Source organism: Sebastes fasciatus, chromosome 15 (genome assembly GCF_043250625.1).
Source record: "Sebastes fasciatus isolate fSebFas1 chromosome 15, fSebFas1.pri, whole genome shotgun sequence".
Classification (NCBI taxonomy): Eukaryota; Metazoa; Chordata; class Actinopteri; order Perciformes; family Sebastidae; genus Sebastes; species Sebastes fasciatus.
The window spans coordinates 31,379,761-31,396,080 of record NC_133809.1 but is presented as its reverse complement, the minus strand read 5'-3'; the positions used below and the strand labels follow the sequence as shown (position 1 = coordinate 31,396,080).

At 42.1% G+C, this 16,320-nt stretch overlaps 1 long non-coding RNA gene across 1 annotated transcript; it reads left to right on the top strand.

Annotated features, from left to right (window-relative positions):
* The first annotated feature begins 9,814 nt into the window (after nt 1-9,814).
* LOC141751998 (uncharacterized) lies at nt 9,815-10,695 on the top strand. Its single transcript, XR_012590159.1, has 3 exons — nt 9,815-9,944; nt 10,049-10,117; nt 10,157-10,695. It is a non-coding gene; the product is annotated as an uncharacterized LOC141751998 (long non-coding RNA).
* Nucleotides 10,696-16,320: the final 5,625 nt, after the last annotated feature.

Genomic DNA, 16,320 nt, shown 5'->3' with positions numbered 1-16,320 from the left:
TTTGGTGGATTGGATGATTGAACTCTCTATCAGTAACAAGGAACAAACAAGACATGGCTATTTTACACTTTATTCATTTAATACACCATCAGGAGCCTCAATAGCGGTGGAAGATCCATACGCAGCCACAACAGCCTGGCACCTCCTCCTCATGCTGGTCACCAACCTGGTCACACGTTGCTGTGGGATGGCGTTCCATTCCTCAACCAGGATTCGTTGCAGGTCAGCCAGCGAGGCTGTGTTGGTCACTCTAACACGTACAGCACGCCCAACCTGATCCCACATGTTGAATTGGGTTGAGGTGTGGACTCTTGGCAGGCCGTTCCATTCTCTCTCCTCCCACATTGTGGAGGTAGTCTGTGATAACCCTGGCTCTGTGGGGGGGGGGGCGTTGTCATCTTGGAGGATGAAGTTAGGTGCCAGATTGTGGAGATATGGGATCGCCACTGGCTGCAGAATCTCATCCCGATATCTCCCTGCATTGAGATGGCCTTCAATGATGACAAGCCTTGTTTTGCCAGTGAGGGAGATGCCGCCCCACACCATGACACTGCCCCCACCAAAAGCTGTTACTCCATCGGTGCTACAGTCAGCATAGCGTTCTCCGCGTCGTCTCCATACTTTGACCCTGCCATCCAACTTTCGCAGACAGAACCTGGACTCATCACTGAACATGACATTCCCCCACATGTTCAGGTTCCATTGTCTGTGTTGTCGACACCAGCGCAAACGGGCCTGACGGTGAAGGGTAGTCATTGCAGGCTTCCTGGTAGCCTTATGAGAATACACTGTTTAGAGCATTTTGGCAAATTTTTCTTGGGCGCTACCCACATAATCAGCTGTGCTGCTCATCCCACAAATGCATGATCATTACAAGTTGGACATCATTGCGAAGGTAAATAAACAGGCTTTCCAATGATGTAAAATACAATGCCAATTATCATTGTAACAACAGAGAAATAATCCACCAAACACAAGTTTCCGAACTTTGTTTTTCCCGTTTATATATATACTAAAAAATGCATTTTCTTTTCTTTAGTCAGTCAAGTGAAATATAAATTCTCCAGGCAGTGTGTGCCTCAATCACATTTTAGTAGAAAGTAAACACTTCTTATGCAGCGTGTTATATCATTATAGGAAGAAGCAGAAGTAAAGATTGTCCTGTGGAGGGAGGCCAACTTGACCCAGTTGGCTACGGGCATGTTGATCCGGGTCACCCATGTTAAAGGACGACATTTGGCTGCACAAGGGTTCTCCCTTAATTCAAGTAATTTTACAAAGATTGAAGTAAATTACTTTAGGGTGGGTCTTTTACTGGACATCCAATAGGCTGGTCCAGGCACCAATTAATACATTAATTTTCTATAGGTTCTTTCTGGACTTAAACATATTAAGCTTAAGGGTCTGAGGTTACTCCCCAACGGAGACATAGAGGTCCTGGACACTCTGGAGACTGACTGTGCTGTACCAGCAGATGAGTGGAGCGCAACTTTCCAAGAGCCACTGTCCAAACCCCCGGAATACCTGACCCTCGAATATGAGGAAGAAGAAGTGCGGAGTGTAACAGAGACCCTTGAAGAGGAGGAGTAACCCCCCCCGCACACCCCCACACACACACATTAGTACAGCATGAGTTTAATTAATTAATGATTTCTTGTTCTTAATTACATTTAATTTATATCAATTTTCATTACCAATTGATCAGTTATCTTTTAATCAGTTAAAATACATTTTGTCCAATTGCATTTTTTTTCTAAATCAGTTCAATTAATTAGTTCAAATTACATAATTAGTTAGTTTGTTTAATCGTCCAATTGTTAGGATTACTATTTTCTTACTTAATTTGTTTCTTACTTAATTACTATTCTCTAAACAAGCATCTTATATTACAGTATTTGTTTGTATTTCATTGTCTTGTTCCTTTGTACATATGTTTTTTTTATTATCAAATTATTTGAATAAAAAAAACATTGCTTAATCTGGTGCTCTGGTCATTGGTCATGGGGGCCGGTAACAGTTGGTTTATACATTCCTGCTGGGACACATACATGTATTTCTCCTATACTGTAAAAATGTATTGGTTGATTTATCCTGGGTAAGATAAGTCAGACAGGCAGCTGAAGGATTATGAAGAGTTGGAAAGATAGGATATGGTGATGGTAACTGCTGATGGTGGAATATAGTGGAGGACTGGCCTGTGAAAGAAAAAGCCTTGAAAAAGAGGAGGCCTCTGGTGTTTCCCGTCTAATGGCTGACATCCTGCCTTTAATTGGTAAACAGAACTGCAACTGCTTTTGCAGAACTAAAAAATGTCAAATGCAAGACATGTCAATAGGTCAACATTACATTAGCCTATGCATAAAAATACTTTTTTCATATAATAGCTGACTGGTGCAATTCCAGTTTAGTTCACATTCTCAGTATAAATATCTCTATATATATATAGATATATATATCTATATATCTATATATATAGATATACATAGCCCTTTTTAAAAAAAAAAAAAATTTTAAGTTGTAAAACGCACTAATAGCTGAATCCAGAGTTATTTCCCTTCCTCCGTTCATGTGATAGAGACCGAGACCGAGGCTGGAGCGCCAAGCCGTGACGACGGCGTGACGTTGGGACCCCGTGACCAAGTCATGTGACCGAGCGGACGCCACTCAGCCAAGATCCGGGTACTTTTCCAGACGGAAGTCGAGCCATTTAGGCTTCATGCACCAATGAGCAACTCTCATAGGAATGACTGGGGCACCGCCTCCACCGCTGGATCCAGTTCTTTTAATACATCCATGGTTTAGACGGAGCTCCTGAGGCGACGCTACTTTCAAATTATGCTAGCCTTCCAACATCGTCGACCCTATCTTTAAGTACGGAAGTTGAGTGACAAATAAATCACCTTTGACTTACACCAGTCTCCTGGGCGGAAGTCCAGTGTTTTTTGGCCCACCCATCCACCAAGACCTCCTCCCTACACGGTGTTCGCCGCTCTTCATACTTCTGGGTTCACAATTATGTGGTTTCCATACAAATTGCATTCGTGCTGACCATCAAACAAGACTCGGTCCAAACCGAGTATATAGTTGGACCGGATATGGTCAGTGTGTGAATTTGTGGCTAAATTGTTACACAAATAGTCAGTGGTCATGTCTATCATGTTTTGTGAACAGTTTTTTCCACTTATATCTTAATGTTTGATTGAAAGACAACTTATAATGAAGCAATAATAGTAATAGTAAATGGTAACATTTACTAGTCAGTATATTATACATTTTATACAAGGTGAAAAGGTATTAGCATGACATACAGTATGCAGGGTTAAAAGTATTTCATTATCAATGCAGTATCAATGGCGTTCATCATATAAGTGCTGTGTAACAATATACACATACGTAGCAAAATGTTATCAGCGTTGAGATTCTCCCGCTGTCATCACTGACGTTATTGCTGCCGTATTTATTCCTAGATGGAGTGTTAATAGCAGCTACAATGTTAGCATAGCCTGGCATTGATCGATCCGAACTCCATTCAGAAAACAAGCATTTTAAACGTTGTTTGCTTGTTGTGTTGCAGACAGACTTGACAAAGCATGAATTCGGTCTTTTTATAAATCAGCATCATAATGTTGTTATTTCGGGATCATTTTGATCCGTTTATTGTAATTAAATCACAGCACAGTCTGTTTATTTTGGGTTCATACCGCAGTAGTGACGTGTGGCTTGCTACATACAATCAGTTCAATGGCGCTGTATGTGAATACTACTCGCCGCAGGGTGACGCCAGGAACCCAGACACGACGGCGTTTGGTTTTCTTACATATCTGGGACTTCACCAACATGTACAAAGCAGCAACAGTGGTTATTTCTTCCATGGTTGATGGAGGAAAACGAGGCAAAAATTTGCCTCGCGCTTGGTGTGAATGCACGGTTACCCAAGACGGAGCACAACATAACGTAACTTAAACGAATATAAACAATAGCACATGCACAAGAACAGCACTATGTAATGATACATTGAACCACTGACACGCTCACCAGAAAACCTAAACACAGAACTGTTCCCCCCCGCCTTTTCATTTTGAAAGAGCAACGACCAATGAGGAAACTCCAACAGTCGGCCGACCAATCCTGTAACTTCATCACTCAGTCAGTCACTCGCTCAGTGACAGACTTTTGCGTTTGTAGGGCTGGCCCTCTGCGGTCCAGCAAAAAAGTCACTCACTCCAGCTGCAGCTGACTGTCTTCCTGTCTCCTGTCCTCTCCCCTCACTGATCACCTGTCTCTCTCACCGGCCTCCAAAGATTTACGTACTTTGAGCTGCTGACAGGTGTTTACAAATGCCAAACCACATCAGTGACTGTAATGGACAGCAAGCTGTGAAGGTCCTCCTAATTCGTGATATCATTAACTAACTGCAGTTTTGAAATATATGGCCCCTTTGCCTCTGTCAGCTTCTCTTTATATGGGTATTTGTCTTTCGCACATACTTTATACATTTCTGATGATGAACGGTTGACAGATGACAGATAGACCGGTGACAGATAAGGATAGTCTACCGTAGCTCTGTACGCTACACTTCAAAAATGTCTGCGCCGACCCAGAATGCTCCGCGATTCCCGTTCCCTATAGCAGTGTCCGTTGTTAACGTTCATAATGATAATTTTGTGGGAGTAGCTTTGCAGGGAGGCCTGAACAGACGGACTGTCACTGTTGCCGACATGGCAACTTTCTCACTAGGTTTAGTGACTTTTGGAGCTAGTGCTGCTAGCTACTTTCATTGGAAAAGAGTTGGCAACACTGCCCTTGGTTTTTCAGTTGGATACTTTCAAAATCCAACTTACTCTTGCTGGTTTCTCCAATGCTGCCAACCCCAGCTTTAAATGGGCTTGTTTTGATACCAGTGTCCCCAATATTGTTACCGGTTCATAGAAATGCAATTGATTGCTAATGAGCAAGCTACTCACTAGCTTGCAGGGTATGACTTTTTTAGCTTCGAAAGGGGACAGAAAAGGTTTGAGAACAACTCGTCTAAAATAAGAGTTTAATCTGTCCCATCACTGTGATCTGATTCCATATATACATACATATTTACATAGTAGTAGTAGTAATATAGCCTTTTGACTATAATGAAGAGTTTATTGTCTCTATATGCTCATAATGCTGTCTCAGATATTTCCTTCACCAATAGCAAACTTGAAAAGGAAGCAGTGAATATTATTATTATTTTGGATATTAAAATCCACAACTCTGGCTAGCAAAATATGTCAGCTTCTTTTTTAAATCAGAATTTTGAACCCCCCCTCCTGTCACACATACACATCACTGGCTGTCAGTGGAAGAAGTGAGCTCACCGTAGTCTGGCCAGTCCGTGGTGTACGGCGGTGTACAGTGTCACACGCCAAAACACACAGCTCATAATACATCCACTGCAACTCTAGAGCTGATGCCTGTTGAGTACCCCGTCAACATGTTTAGTGACGTACACGTCCAAACAAACTGAAGGGAGAGTTATTATCTTCATTGAATGTCACTCTGGGTGTAACAGTGTATGGCAGAACATTTGAGACTGACAATGATGTATTACCACCTAACATTTCATAGTTTCTGTCTAAATTGGAGACATTCTAAGATTTCTTCAAAAAAAAAATTATTCATTTATGCTGCAATTGAAGTGCACAGTGTCTGTGGCAGCTGCAAAATAATGCCCTCTTCCCTTTCCCCATTTGAGCAATTAAATGACAAGGAAGTGGATTTAGATGGAGTCACTGAAGAGCTCTTAAGAACGTGACTTGTAACTGAAACCTTAGGCTTAGGTGTGCATTATACACCAGTCATTTCCTGCTCTGACCATATCGTCCTATATATCCACCGTCCCAGATCAGATAGCCTAAGTGGTGAATATTTTACAGGAGGCTTCATCTGACACACATGTTTGGAGGACTGTTGGTCAGATCAGGTCCAGTCAATTGTATTTATGCCCAATCTCACAAATTTGCCTCATACATAGCATACAATACAACGCCCTCTTTAACAGGGAAAGAATGGTAGAAGCCTCAGGAAGAGCAACAGATGAGGAATCCCTCTCCCAGGACGGACAGACATGCAATAGATGTGTGTACAGAACAGACCAACAATAAAATGACAGAATGGACAATCAGGATGACAAAAATGTAGATACATCATAAACATGTGGCGAATGGATCCAAGAGGATGTCGAGGTGTTGCCAGACAGTTAGGAACCGAGCCACACAAAGCTCCCAGGAAGAGCGCTTGTCGTTGAAGCCAATTTTTGTAGATGCCAAAGGGTAGTACTACAACTTCCGTGTCCGTCACATGATGCCATTGGGCCCAAAAATATTTTTTCCCATTGACTTACCATTTAAAAGCTGTAAATTCACTAAAAGCTCAATCCAGAGTTATCTCCCTTCCTCAGTTCATGTGAACCAGAGGACATCATATCATCGGGGGGTACAACACATGAGCAGTAAAATCTGGTCTGCGCCTGCCGAAATTGAGCCAAAAGCAAAGCACCAGCTCCAGTTAAACTGCGCATCTGTCACACCAAATAGTTCAAGACCCTGTCCCAACTTCAGTAAGCTTTGCACATGTCATAACAATGACATGATGGAGTAAGGGTCAGTCCAGCAGATGGCGGTAAAGCAACACTTATGGATGGCAACCATCATAAAACTCCACAGAAAAAGAAGATGAGGTAAGGTAAGGCCCGAAAGATGTCTCATATTATTTTCAGGACCATTTCTGCCAATGTTCTTCTACGTCATCAGCGGAGTCTTGTGATTGGTTCGCTTGCTCGTGAAAGCATCTTTCGTTAGACGGCCTTAACCCTTAAGGCCCAGACACACCAACCCAACATCAAAGTACTAGCGGCGACGAAGGCCACCAATTGCGTCGCCTCAGGTTGCCTTTGTCTTTGCCAAAAAGTTGCACTTGAACACACCGCAAAGACTGCAGCCAACGGCCATCTACCACGTACGTTCTGCACCTGCATGAGAGGAAATAACTCTCAACACCAGCAGGTGGCGGTAGTCTGTATTCGTCATTCAAAAAGTGAATCCGGAAGGCCGAGGACTGTGGATATACAAGCCCTTACAATACGTACATGAAACAAAGCGGCGTTGGCCGACCATTTACACACCACTCTCATTCACCACTTAGCTTCATTCCAGATGTTCATGATGCTGTGAATATATCCGTGTGTTGGAATGATCAGATGAGATGAAGATGAAACATGAGAGGAGCCGTCTGTGTTTTTCCTCTTGACTTTACTCGTTGGCTTGTTTTCCTCACTTCCGTTTCTCTTCTCGTGCACTGATTCGTTTAAGCTGAACAACCAATCAGAGTGATTTCTCTCAACGATGGGCTCCGCTGCAGATTCAACATTCTGAATCGGTCAAAAAAATTCGGACATGGGCAGTCAAGAGCTGACGGTGCGGGACCCAAACTGTCCGACGGTGAACTCTCAACTTGGTGTGTCAGGGCCTTTACGTGCTTGACCCTGCAATGTTAGCGCTTTCATTCACTACACAGCAATACCTGTATTTCCCCTGAAATGTGACGAGGTCTTGAGGTGGGAAATTGGCGGTACAGATTACCCTGAATATCGATCCCTGCTCCCATTCACACATGACCCCATGAAGGGACCGATCCTAAACATTTCAGGGATAGATTGCATATGTAAAAGGGACAGTCAAACCTCAACCTCTCCATAGACATAAGGAACTAACACTGACATCACATGAAGGATTCAAGAATGGTTTTCCTTTGTGGGGTTGTGTGTGTTGCTGATCTACGGCTCTCACCAATAAAGGCTAATGTTACAGATCAAGTGACTGCTCAGGGTTGTGTTGGTCTGTAAGTGTGTGTGTGTGTGTGTGTGTGTGTGTGTGTGTGTGTGTGTGTGTGTGTAGTGGGCGGGGTCTTGAAGGCACAGAGGCAGTATAAAGAAAAGCTGACAGTCAAGTGGGTCCATGTGTGTCAGAGATGGATCCGTTTTCCTGACAGAGGGATGCAACAAGCTGTTTGAAGCTATGAAAAGTTCACACCCAGTTGTCCACAACAAGCAGGATCGGTCCGATTTAAACAGGAGCAGAAGGTCCGGTCGATGGGGATTGAATGGTATTGAAAGAAGAAGTCGAACTTTGGAGATCGGCATCCAAAGGATTGGTATACCAATTGTTGCAGACATTAAAACGCGGCCATCCATTTATCTCCAAGCGGCTGCAAAATTCGCCGACACTGCACACGTCCTTCACGGGACAAAATGTCTCGGGGGTCTGTCTAAACCAAGACCAACGACAAGCATCCCTCTTCCACCTCTCAGCCGATCAAGAACCATCTCTGGCAAAGCGGAACGCACTCATGCTCTACCGGCACGCAGAAAGGAGTCAGCCAAACCAAAAGGATATAGCACCCATTTACCAACTGGTAACATGATGACAGAAAATACAGTGTTTCATGTGTTGGTTACACAATGTGGGAAAGTAAATCAGGAGTCTGACAAATATAGTAAAATCAGAGTTGCTCTTGCAGCAGGAAACAAAGCAGCCGTCCAGGATACAGAGACTAGCAGCAGACTGATTAAACGGACCTTTGATGGTCAGCCAGCTGCAACGTTGACTCCAGCACCGGTGGACCCTCTGGTACGACAAAAGAAGAATGACGTTAGTGATCCCGGTGCCAATGACAGCCGTGCGATGATGCCAGTCACGGTTAAACATGATGCCAGTCTCTGCGAAGCAAGGCAACAAAAGGATTTCCGCTCCGATGACTCAGCTATTGAAACAGAATCTGAGGGCTCTGAAGACAAAGGTCGTCTGGAGAGACTGAAGGAGGACAGTGATGATGAATATTACAATAACCAGAGGATCACAGAATGGGTCCTTAAAGTCAACTCCAGCTTCTTATCAACAGGAAATGATGAGGTGAAAAGCTCAAAACCTGCAGAGGAGCAAGATGTGGCGACTATAAAGATAATCTACAATGGAGACTGAACTGATATGGTATTCGTATTTTTGACAAAATTATCTTAACTCAAGTTCCACTTAGGCCTACTAGCTTTTTGTTTATCTTCCAACCGCATGAACACTATCTTTATCAGTGGATGGAATCTGCTCTTTGTGTTGAACTTCCATCACATGATTATCACGTATATCGGGGAAAATAAACTAGTAAGTGGACCTCAAGTTTTTTGTCAAACTACTGTCTATATTTACACTCAAGTATAATTATTGCTATTGACTGTTCATTGATGCATGGTTGCAATACCACAGTTTTATTAGGACAATATTAATTTAAATAAAAGTATAGAAGACTTTACATGAAGTTGTCACATGGTCGCAATTTTAAACCCGTGGTTAACGCTGTGAATTCAAACCAAGATTCTTGGTAGGTTTAGGAAAAGATCATGGTTTGGGTTAAAATAAGTATGTTTGTTACATAAATTAAGTTGTGTACGTAAGTGAAGTTGATCCGGAAAAAGTAAGTCACGCTTTCATCTTAAAGGTCACATATTATACTCCATTTAAACTAGTTATTATAGGTCTCAGACACCTCCAAACCATGTCTCTGAAGTTTTTTTTTCAAAAAAACAATCAGATCATGCATTCCAGCATGTCTCTATAACCTCTGTTTCAGCCCATTTCCAAAAGTGCTGATTTCTGTGTCTGTAGCCTCTGTCTCCTCCCACTCTGCTCTGATTGGTCAGCGTTTTCTGTCAATCAAACGTCCTCAACAACACAGCGTCACCCTCCCCCTCCCTCCCGGAGAGGCTCTCTCTCTCTCTCTCTCTCTCTAAAACCACTTTAAAGTTTATAAACCAGAAACTTCACCCAGCGCACGTTACCGGAGGAATCTGATCAGAAATCGGCGACACATGATGAACATCTGCGGTCCAGATTCCAGGTTTTCCTGATGGTTTCTCTCAGGTAAATAATGCTATTTATATCTCTGTTAGTTAGCTCAGTGTTTACCTCATGCATCAACTCTGTAAACCGTAAACATACACTCTGTTTTACGTCTGTCTTTACAGATCCATCTGTGAGAAATGACCGACAGAATCATCCCAGAGGAGAGCAGACAGCTGAGAGCAGATGGCTCTGTTTACATGGAGATACAAAGCTAACCCGGTAGCATGTAGCTAACCCGTTAGCATGTAGCTACATGCTAACGGGTTAGCTACATGCTACCGCTATGACACGGTGTGTAAACACAGCGACCATCAGGGTGGAAAATAGAAGATGTGAAACAGTAGTCAATTCATTATTTCTGCTAAAAGATAAATGTATGGAAGATCAGAGTAATGGTATATTATTTACAGTAGTAGCTGTCTCTGTGTTACCATGACTACAGACCACCGGAGCTTAGCTTACCATAGTTTACCAGAGCTGAAGACTTTCTCCTGTACCATGTTAACATAACTAACAGGTGAGATGATTACAAATGCTGTGAATAATTAATATTGTCATCTGTCTACTCAAATAAAGTTTGACTGTGAAACAGAAATGTGTTGTGTTGCTTACAAGTCACTATTTACTACCTGTACTCTGCTACATGCATGACATCAAATATATATAATATATAAATATCATCTGTTTAAACAGTGTAATTACATAAAGCCTTTGTGAAAGAACATGTTATATTTAGATGATGGGAGTACATGAAGCCTGTTCTGCTGGTTCTTGCAGACTAACTGTAGGAGCTACTTTGCTCAAGTTAGGTTGAGGAGGAGAGACAGTGACGCGCTGTGGGCCGGGGTCAGCTACTGAAGGTTCTCTCTGGTTCGACCAGGAAACCCTCACGTGGCTTGCATTCTCTAATGACGTCAGAATACAAGGAAAAAAGCGAATTTTTTTTCTGCACCCATTTCCGGACAAACGGAGGAGGAGAAAAAGAGAGAGGATGGTCTTTTATGATACTATGGTGGCCTGTAGACACACTGGGGACAGATATTGATGTTTAAAAGACATGGAAAAGTGCATTTTGCATAATAGGTGACCTTTAAGATTTGACTACTGTAACTCCCTCCTTTCTGGCATCAACCAAAAATCACTCTCTCGCCTCAAACTAGTTCTGAATGCACAGCCCTACTCACGAAATTGAATGTACTGATTTGTGTACCTACTGTAGGCACACATTTTTTGAGTAAAAAAACACAGGACTTTTGCCCATAAGACCAGTGTTCATGTTACGTGTGAAACCAGAAGTCAAAGTTGATTCATTTGTCATGTAACTTCCGTATTTAAAGGGACTGTTTGTAACTTCTAACACGTACAAGTCATTGCGGGTCGGTGTCCCATGCGCGCTTGCGTGTGTCTACGCTGTTCAGACTCGGACTCCAACAAAAACTCCAGTGAAGCACCAAAACCTCTTGGTTGTATCTTGTGAAGCCCGTCTGTTAAACAGTGTTGGCCGCAGTCGGAGGACGCGGAGGAGACCGTAGCTTTGGTCTCAAGGACCGGAGTTTCTGCTGTACTCTGCTCCTCTGCCTGCCTTCACTCACACACCGCGCTCATTCTCGCATGCATGCGTGCACACTCCACACTGCAGAAGAGTTAGTAGCTCTGAGAATATCTAGTGAATGTACAGTGGACGTTTGTGCAGAAATAACTGCTGCAGCTCCTCCAGACCAACAGAGGTTTCCCGTGTCTTGTGAAGTGACGGGGCTCCGCAGAGAGAAACGTTATCGTCTCCGACCAAAACTCCAGTGTCTCCCCTGTTCCCTCCGGCCGCGGTCGGGAGGCTGAGGCAGGAAAAGCCAACACTAGGATCAGCATTGATTCATGGAGAGACCTTCGTCTGGTCAGCTAACATTACTGCCAAGCAGCTGAACTATAGAGTGATATTGTGCTTTTAGCTGACGTGTGTCTCCTCACTGTGTTGAGTGATGCTCCTTGATGTCTATGTAGAGCGAGCACAAGCGCAAGCAACAGGACGCTGACTTTCGTTGACTTAACGGCCACAGGTGTAGCTGTTAACAAGACATTTCTGATTCTTACAAACAGTCCCTTTAAGTTACAGCACTTCCGGAGTTATCTTAAGCCAAATCACTATCTTTTCCTAAACCTAACTAAGTAGTTTTGTTGCCTAAGCCTAACCGAGTCGATCTATTCCTAAACCTAACCACGTAGTTTTATTTTGAAAAGACTGCAGCGGAAATTGACACATGCTTCACGTGTTGCTGGATATTCATAGGAAAAAGTACAAAAAATATGTCATTGAAAGTCATGCTGAGCGTCACCCAAAAAAAATCTATGTACGCGAATCAGATAGATTAAATTTCATGACTATTTCACAAACTGCCGTGGGACTGTGTTGGAATGCAGCAGTTAGGCTTCTCACTGGTTTTAACAGATGACATCACATCACCCCAATCCTGGCTTCTCTCCATTGGCTCCCTGTTCGTTTGAGAATTGATTTTAATTATTATTATTTTTTTCTGATCCCATGTAGCTGTTTCAAAGTCGAGGCTTGGATCTAAAGGTGACCGGGCTTTTTTTTATCAGGGCCCCACTGCTTTGGAACGACCTGCCTGAGGATATACGGCTCGCGGAATCAGTCATTTCTTTTAAATCACTTCTTAAAACTCATTTTATAGACTTGCTTTATGTGATGTTTTCCTGTTATTGTATTTTTATTGTTTTATTGCTTTTTTTCTTATTTATTAATTGTTTTTATCTATTGTACTGTTTTATCTGTCTTGCTTTTGTTTGGCCTCACAGTTTGGCTTTCTGTTGTCATATTGCCCTGTATCTTGATTTTGCTTGCTTTGTCTGTCACTGTTTTAAAAGGTGGAATATAGGCTAAATAAAGTTATTATTAAGCAGTGAATGTAAATGCACGGTAACAGTTTTAAACACGTGGTTAACACTGTTAATTCAAACAAATCTACTTTGTTATGTTTAGCAAAGGATCATGGTTTGAGTTAAAATAAGTACGTTGCGTAAATTAAGTTACAGAAGCAAGTTAAGTAGTCGATGTAAATAAGTCATCATTGATTTTTGGTTTCTCACGGGACACAAACAGCGACCTCCTGGATGAAAGTCATGTGTTTGTTTGAACCATCCATCCACCCTAACCTCCCCCCTACGCGGACTTTCTTGCTCTTTATACTACGTCACCTGACTTTCTGGAGCACTTGCTCTGAGCGCATATTTTCATAGTGATAACACGTGAAATGACTTAAGAAATTGGCATGTTATTCATAGGCCTACACCATTTGGTGATGCCAGGCTGTAATTGAAGGTATACAACTGTGTGAACATATTGTCCTATTAGCAATTGAGCTAGCTCAAAGAGCTTTCATACCCCTTCAGTTATTGAATGAATGATGTAGAATCCCTAAGAACTAAATACCAAGGGGGACTAAATGGCCCAGTAGCCTACAGAGCAAACAGAAAGAAGCTTGGAGAGCTACTGTGACTGACTGTTCCCAGCTCTGGCTTGCATGCTAGTGGTTAGCTTTCCAGCTACAGGAGTTTACAGGCACCGTGTCATCAAGCTTCTAGAACCTCATATCTCATGAAGTCACATAGTTTCTTCTGTTACTGATCCATTAGAATGACATATGGCTCCTGAAAGTTGATTTGATTTCTTTTCAATATTAAAATGCTTCATGGCTATCATTCTCTTTTTAGTCATTTTCATTAAAGGTGCTAAACAGGGGATTGGGAGAATTTCTATTGCCTCCAGCAGCTCTCAACATGGCGACAGCGAGCTGCAGCTTGCAGCTAACGGTGCTAACAACGCTAAACAGTGCAAACAACAGTGAAAGTGCTGACAGAAATAACCGGAGGGTGGGTGCTATGCTTCCGCGACCGCTGGCATTATCAGCTGTAAGGCAAGGCAAGGCAAGGCAGCTTTATTTGTATAGCACATTTCAGCAACAGGGCAATTCAAAGTGCTTTACACAAACATTCAAGAACATTGACACACAGTGCAAAAGAACATTAAGACATAATTAAAACAGTCATAAAAAACATTAAAAAGTTAAAGATTAGAAAATAAGAACAGGCTAAAAATTAAAGCTAGGATAGAATCTAAAACACACAAGAGTAAAAGTTATAGTGCAGTATAAGATCATTATCTGGTTTAATAAAAGGCAGCAGCAAACAAGAAAGTTTTAAGCTTTGATTTAAAAGAACTAACAGCCCGGACACACCAGGAACGTCAGGAGCGCGTGGCGGCTTCGTGGCGTGGTGGCTGCATGATACACGCGTCGGGCGTTCACACCAGCTGCATTTCAGCTGCGTGTCTGCTGTGTTTCTGCTGCTGCTGTCAGCCCTTTCTTTCTACATAGAGTTTGCCTTTTAATGGCTATTTAATTTCATTATAAATATAATATATATTTATTTTAGATAGAGGTTAGGGAACATGTGGTAATTTGTAAATAATAGTAATAATTCACAATTAAAACTCCGTACTATATTCATTCATGTTCTAGAACACTGTACGGCACATATTTCAGAATATAAGCCTTGTGTTAACAAATGAAGGAATTCTGTCCATAGAAAAAAACGCTTGAGGGCTTTTATTTTGAAATGAAAGCAGGAAGTGTTGATTTAAACCCCATACTTTATCAATTCATGGGGCTCTCCAAGCCACTGCATGTTCCACAGCACTGACTGCTCATTTCAGAATAAAAGCCTTGTGTAAACAAATGAAGGAATTCTGTCCATAGAAAAAACGCTTGAGGGCTTTTATTTATCATCTCCGTAACATATTCTACAGATAGACATTGAAACTGTAGTAATCTTGCTGGTGTGATGTCAATATACAGTCAGTAGATCATTTTCACTGTCTGTTGTTGCTGTGAGACGCGCGCAGCACGGGTCAAAAATAGGCGAGACATCTATTCGCTACACAGCTGAGACGCGCGTCTCACGCGGGCAGTGTGGCTGCTCTAACTTGTTAACACTGACGCCTGCTGACGTTCCTGGTGTCTCCGGGCTGTAAGAGTTGGAGAGGTCCTGCAGTTTTCTGGGAGCTTGTTCCAGATATTTGGTGCATAAAAACTGAACGCTGCTTCTGCATGCTGTAACGTTTTGTCCACACAGGGAACGTCAAGAGCGCGTGGCGGAATGGAAGGTTTTATTGGACTTTATTAGTTGTAATCCACAGAAGACAATCCACAAATGTGTACAATAATCTCCAAATATTTCACTATCCACAAACATGTATTTTTGTATTTGTGTTGTGTAAAGTCACATCCACAAAAATACAGGGCGATTTGCAAATACGCATAACTTACTCTGTAAATATGTATTTTAAGGTTTACATGTAAAGTGATATATACACATTTATGCATCCATTTGTACACGCGGAATGATATTTGTGCATTTGCAGATTGCTTCCTGTGGATTTATGGGCCTTGTGACATTTGTTACTTCAAGGGTAACAAAAGTATTAACTAAAATATTGGGTATTATATATATATATATTAATATTTGAGGTCTCAGAATGGAGACTCACAGCTAAATCTGAAGAGGAAAAAAATGCAGCAGTGTCTCATGAAACCATTCTTGCTCAGTGTGAATGCCCCGCAGAAAAACAACATCAGTGTGTTCAAGTTCAGCCTAAAAGAACAGAACAGATTATATATGGGATACCATTCAGTATATCTAATGCTAAAACAGGGGTGTGTTATTACAGGTAATAATCTAAATCTTTATTTACTGATTGAAGCATGTTAAGTGAGTCACATCTACCTGAGCTGATGCTTGATTCTTCATTAGTGGTTCCTCCAGTTTGAGGTTGAAGAGACTGGACACCCGACACAAGAGAGTTAATCAAAATTCCACTGTATTGCCAAAAATGTCCTTAGAAAGTTCCTCATCCTGATAAACATGCTGAATATCCTTTCTACTTTTCATTAATGTATTTTTTCAGGCAGTAAAATTGCTCTTTTTAGTGACCTCTGTTCTTTCTATTCTTCAACTATTCCATGTTGTTTTGCTGAGCCTCTCTTCTCCTCACTGAGGAGATTAATATGTGCACCCTCCATACCTGCAGAGTCCGTACCCTCCTTTACCAATCCATCTGTTCCAGCTGGATTGACTAGTTTGGCCAGTGGAGGAACAGGTTGGATCTGAAGGATGTAGCAGTCTGCTGCCACCAGGGGGCGTCATGCCACATGAAGCCGAAAGATGGTGTTATGCTTTATGCTGCCGTAAAGTTGTATCAGAGCCATTTTGCGAGTACATGAGCACAGTATCGAACCCGATACTTGTATCGGTGTATCCCTAATGTACGTATCATGACAATGGCTTGTATATCCACAGTCTTCCGGTTTCCCTTTCTGAATGA